Source organism: Myotis davidii, unplaced genomic scaffold (genome assembly GCF_000327345.1).
Source record: "Myotis davidii unplaced genomic scaffold, ASM32734v1 scaffold1307, whole genome shotgun sequence".
NCBI lineage: Eukaryota > Metazoa > Chordata > Mammalia > Chiroptera > Vespertilionidae > Myotis > Myotis davidii.
Window position 1 is genome coordinate 387,958 of NW_006298623.1, and position 6,316 is coordinate 394,273.

The 6,316-nt window shown below is 41.7% G+C and overlaps 1 protein-coding gene across 1 annotated transcript in view; it reads right to left on the reverse strand.

Annotated features, from left to right (window-relative positions):
- Positions 1 to 6,316, reverse strand: part of ZBBX (zinc finger, B-box domain containing) — a 90,956-nt gene that overhangs the window by 67,606 nt on the left and 17,034 nt on the right. The gene's annotated exons all lie outside the window — the stretch shown is intronic.

The following is a 6,316-nucleotide window of genomic DNA, read 5'->3' on the forward strand; positions in this document are numbered from 1 at the left end:
TACAAAAGAGCAAAGGCTTTTGCTAACCCTCCTTTAACATAGCACCTTAACATATAATAATTCTTTTTAATTATCCAATCTTTGGTTTTCAAAATTCAGAGAAAAATATACATCGCTACTTAAAATATAGTTTTAAATGATTTCAGGAATTTGAACATCTCATTAGGGATTCATTCACGTTTTCATTTGTTCAAAAATTGATTTATATGTGCCAGGTACAATATTAAGCACTGAAAATACTGTGATGAACAAGACAGAAATAGTACCTATCCTCACAGAATTTAAAATTTATCAGAAAAGCCTGGTCATACTGGCTCAGTGGTTGAGCGTTAACCTATGAGCCAGGAGGTCATGGTTTGATTCCCACTCAGGGCACTTGCCCAGGTTTTGGGCTTGATCCCCAGTAGGGGGCATGCAGGAGGCAGCCGGTCAATGATTCTCTCTCATCATTGATGTTTCTATCTCTCTCTCCCTCTCCCTTCTTCTCTGAAAAAAAAAATTATCAGAAGATATAAAAGAGGGACTAGTTAATAACTATATAGTTTTTTAAAAAACCTGATAAAGTGCAAAGTAATAATCATATTGAAGGACAATGAACACAGACTTGTGGCACAAGAAATAAGCATTATTCCCATTGAAAAAATAGGTAAAAATGCCGGTACTCAGTGGTTTATATGTATTTTAAATGCTTTATTTTTTTCTTAAGTGTAATATTAACTAATAGTTATAAATAGCAAATGTATGCATTTTAGTATATTTACATCACCTGGATTCTAAAATCATGTAAATTATAATTCCTTTTTGAAGGAACATTTACTTCCCATCCTTCTATTTATATAGTGAGACTTTGGGAGAAGAAAGTGAGCCTTCTGCCCTTCTAGGTTCTCTCAGAGCTGCCTGCCCATAGAGGGATGTGTTCCAATCTAGACCCCTGTTAAGGAGTTTTACCGGTTAGGCTCTGCTCTGCCGAACGTGCATAAATGTCTACAATTTGGTGGGGCGGATGGGAAAAAAAGAAGCAGAAGAAGGTTCAATTTAAGGAAGCACCAGGAAGTTGATTTGTCTGCAATTCATGCTACAACCACCAATTTTGATTATATCAATAATAAAATTGATATTTTGATTTCTACCTTCTGGATCTAATATCTATTTCTCAATTCAGAATTTGGAAAGTAAAGAAAAAGATGTTATATATTAACCTTCAAAATAGCAGCACTAAATTACTCTAAATTTAGGGCAACAATTATCTGTAATTTCACTCTGAATAGCATAATGTCATGTTTGTTCCCCAGAAAACAAATGCTGAGCTTTGCCTGCATGGCTTTCCCCGCTCTGAGAACAACACCTGGACAAGTGAAGGGAGGAGAATTGGGTAGAGAGAACAGCTGACTTCAATGCAACTGCCAATCCCAAGGCGGGGAGCTTTGAAAGCCCATCAGAGTTGACAATGGAGGTAAGTGGGCTGCTGGCAATGTCCCCTCACATAGACCAGAAATTGGACCAGAAAACAGGCTGCCTCCAGAGATGGAGTTTAAGCTTGGAAGTAGCCATTCCCTTTGAGGAAAATAATTTATGAGAGAGGCTCAACTATGGCTCATCCACAGGCAACACTCTAGTAGGTTAGGGAATGAGTGTCTCAGTCCTAAAGAGGAGGATCTGGGGGTACACCATAGCATCAACAATATGTGTACGCACAACATTTACAATGGGCCACCAGCCCTGGACAGAGTGGCTCAGTTGGTTGGAGCTTTGTTTCCTACACTAGGTTACAGGTTTGATCCTGGTCAGGGTGCATATCCAGGTTGCAGGTTCGTGCTTGAGGCAACCAATCAATGTCTGTCTATCTCTCTCTCTCTCTCTCTCTCTCTCTCTCTCTATCTCTCTCTCTCTCTTTCTCTCTCCCTTTCTCTATAATGAATTTTTTAAAATTAAAAATCTATATATATAAAGAGGCAGGGACCATCGCAACTGAACAGAAGACCAAACAGGCTGAATGGGGCGACCATGCTGGCAGGGGGGTTAGTGTGGGATGACCAAATGACTGAGCAGCAGGCTGGGTGGGGTGACCAGGCCGGGAGGGGGGTTAGTGAGGAACAACCAAACAACTGAACAGCAGGCTGTGTGGGACGACCAGGCTGGCAGGGGGTTTAGTGAGGGATGACCAAACGACTGAACAGCAGCAGGCTGTGAGGGGTAACCAGGCCGGCAGAGAGGGGGCAGTTGGAAGTGACCAGGTCGGCAGGGGGTTGTAGTTAAGGGCAACCAGGCCAGCAGAGGGGGGCAGTGATGGGCAACCAGGTTGGCAGGGGAGCAGTTTGGGGTGACCAGGCCTGCAGGGGGGGGGCAATAAGGGGTGACCAGGCTGGCGGGGGGCGGTTAGGGGAGACCAGGGTAACGGGACTGCCAGTTCAGGCCTAAACCTGCAGTCAGACATTCCCCGAAGTGTTCCAAATTGAAGAGGGTGCAGGTTGGATTGAGCAGACACCTCCCCCTGCCCCGTGAAGGGGGCCAGTAGGGGTGATCAGGCAGGCAGGCAGGTGAGCAGTTAGGAGCCAGCAGTCCCAAATTGTGAAGGGGATGTCTAACTGCTGGTTTAGGCCGATCTTGAGGATCGGGCCTGACCGGCAGTTAGACATCCCCCAAGGGGTCTTGGATTAGAGGGGGTGCAGGCTGGGCTGAGAGCCCCTACCCCCATGCATGAATTTCATGCATTGGGCCTCTTGTAAATAAATAATAAAATGGGCTACTATAAGATCATCCAATTAAGTAACCATATTATCCAAAATGACTTGCTATGATTCGAAAATATAACAAATAAGTCATGGCAATATAATGCACAGCATGGTGACTATAGTTGATAGTACTATATTGTCTATTTGAAAGTTGCTAAGAGAGTAGATCTTAAAAGTCCTCATCGCAACAGAAATATTTTTTGGAATTGTATAATGACAAATGTTAACTAGTCATTGTGCAATGGATACAAATATTAAATTATTATACTGTACAGCTCAAACTATTATATTATGTAAATTATACCTAAATAAAAATAAATAAAATGAAAATATAGTATTATTCTAAACGGTAACAGAATAATGATAATAATGTGAGTCCATAAGCTAATATTGGTTATTGTCAACTAAAAGAAAAAAAGTCTACCATAAAGTCAGTAAGCATAAATTGTACTGTGATAACTGAGGTTCTTCCTGATAATTACTTTCCTGTAGGTATGTTCAAGCAAGCAGATATTCCCACTGATAGCCATATTTACATAGGCATACCTTTATTTGAAAATAAAAATGTAAAGAGGCTGAATATAAATGTTTCACAGCAGAAAACATAGAAGTTCTACCTCAATTATTTATTCTTATTCACCTCTCCACTTCCCAAGATCGCTCCTTTCCATTTAAGGAAATCTCCATTCCAATTAAGAAAATATACATACCAGAATATATTAATGATTTGTTTAATCCAACCTCCCTTTGTGTATGTCACATCAAAATGCCTTTTGTTTTTCTCCTAGTTTCCATTATCTCTGATTAACCTTGTCTCTTCTGTTTGATTATATATTGTTTAAAGAAAATAGAAATTCCTGCTATATTAAGAATTATTTTCTATCAATGTGAGGCTCACCCACTACAATCATCTTTTTTAAACCATTAGTGTTGAAAATCATTCTAAATATAGAAGTAGAATTTTCATCCTTAGTAATTCCCATTGCACATTTACATTTTATTTTTCAGATAAGTAATTATTTAACAGTCTGAGAGGTAAAAATAAACTTGTGTCAAGCTCATTGCCAAGTCTAAATCAATCATAAGTCAAAAGAAAGGCCCTGTGAAATTATCATGTTAGTCAATATGGAAATGGTAATAGTTTGCGTTCAGTTTTCCAGAGATTTTTCTTGTAAGTAAAACAAGATATGGCAGAAAAAAATGGTACTTATTGACAGTGAACTTCATACAGACTCACTGGGCTAGAAGATGGAGGTCAAATGATTTACAATACTCAAATTTGGCTATGCTTTATCATAACTAGGTTAAAAAGATAAAGCATAGCAGCCATTAGCCTAGAATGCTTGCTTTTTATATAGTAACTAGAGGCCCAGTGCACAAAAATTTGGGCACTTGGGCGGGGGGGGTCCCTCAGCCCGGCCTGTGCCCTCTCACAGTCTGGGACCCCTCGGGAGATAATGACCTGCTGGCTTAGGCCTGCTCCCAGGTGGCAGAGGGCAGGCCCAATCCCTAGGTGCTGCCCCTGGTCGGGCTCAGAGCAGGGCTGATTGGGGAGTTGGGGCACCGCCCCCTGTCACACACAGAGCCACAGGGTGATCAGGGAGTTTAGGTGCTGCCCCCTGTCACGCTGATCCCGGTGCTGGGAGGCATATTACTCTTTTACTATATAGGATAGAGGCCTGGTGCATGGGGGGGGGCTGACTGGTTTTGCCTGCAGGGTGTCCTGGATCAGGGTGGTTGTCCCCACTGGGGTGCCTGGCCAGCCTGGATGAGGGGATGATGGCTGTTTGCAGCTGGTCACACACCCTTCAGGGTGGGGGGTCCCCACTGGGGTGCCTGGCCAGTCTGGGTGAGGGGCTGAGGGCTGTTTTCAGGCTGGTGGGTGACTGAAGCTCCCAACTGCTCCTTTTTTTCTTTCTTTTTTTTTATTCTGGGCCAGCTTTAGCTCTGGCTCCAGCTCTGAGGCCTCTGCTGCTGAAAGCAGGTATCTGGTTTGTTTGTGTTCTATAATCGAAACACTATATCAACTCCACCTCTGAGATCCCAGCTTGCTGAAAGCAGGTTTCTGGGGTTTTGTTTACCTTCTATATTTGTAACTATGTTCCAAACTGCAAGCTCAGAGGCTGGCAAGGCAGGTGGGGAACGTTGGTTTCCTCCGTCACTGAAGCAAGCAAGCCTCATGTTAGCTTCAAGCTGCCTGGCTGCCGGCCGCCATCTTGGCTGGCAGTTAATTTGCATATCATCCTGTTTAGCCAATGGGAAGTGTAGCAGTTGTATGCTAATTACCATCTTTCTCTTTTATTAGATAGGATGCTTTTTTTCCCCTCATATAGTAATTTTATTTTTATTTTTTTAGAAACCGCCATATTGTTTTCATAATGGCTACACTGTTTTTTTTTATTTTAATTGTCAATGCCAGTTTACATTCTATTTTGTATTAGTTTCAGGTGTGCAGCATAGTTGTTAGACAATCAAATACTTTCCCACCAAATTTCTTCACATCCTCACCAGCACTTGTTACTTTGTTTTTGTTTCTACTCTTTAAAAAAATTGAATTTATTGGGGTGACATTGGTTAATAAAATTATACAGGTTTCAGGTATGCAGTTTTACAATACACCATCAGTATCTTGTAGTGTGTGTTTACCACTGCAATTCAAGTATTCTTCCATCACCATTTTCCCCCCTTTACCTTTGTGTACTTTCCCTCATCCCCCTTCCCCTCTGGCAATCACCACACTGTTATCTGTGTCTATGAGTCTTTCTGTTTTTTCTTTGCTTAATCCCTTAAAATGTCCACCCTAACGTCTCAGATTAGGTATGAATTCAGCACTCAATAAAAAAACCTCTTATGGCTTTGATGGTACCAAAAGGGCGAAAAACCAAAAACACTCTATGACTGGTTAATAACAACTGATAGACAGAAAGAGATATCCACTCATCGCTGAGCCATGGTCATCAGGCCAAGGCACAAGAGCATCCGGACCCTTAACACATAGAGAAAGACGGGAGAGGATGGAAACAAGGACAGAAAGCAGGGTAATTTAGTAATTTCCCTCGTGCATTTTACTTGGCAGAAAATTATTTAACAAAGGTTAAAATTTATTGAAATGTATATTCCCTCTCCTTCCTCCTCCCTCTCCGTGTGTGTGTGTGTGTGTGTGTGTGTGTGTGTCCTAGGTCTCCGTTTATTTATTCTTCAGTTTCTGGCTTGCCTTTAAACGCTTGACTGTCAACTCCCAGCCCTAGCCACTGGATGGAGCCAACGGCATTTTCATACCTCATAGACTTTGTGCACTCTATGCTATTCTGCTTCCCATCTGTCTTACGGTTCTATGACTCCTGTATAAACCAGGAGTCCACGGTTTGAGTCCCAGTCAGGGCTCATACCCGGGCTGTGGGCTCCATTCCCAGTAGGGGTCATGCAGGAGGCATCTGATCAATGATTCTCATCATTGATGTTTCTATCTCTCTCTCCCTTTCTCTTCCTCTCTGAAATCAATAAAAATATATATTTCTTAAATGTAAAGATTTAAATCTACCAGTGATCTTTCAAAATATGAATCAAATCATCCTCATCCCTTT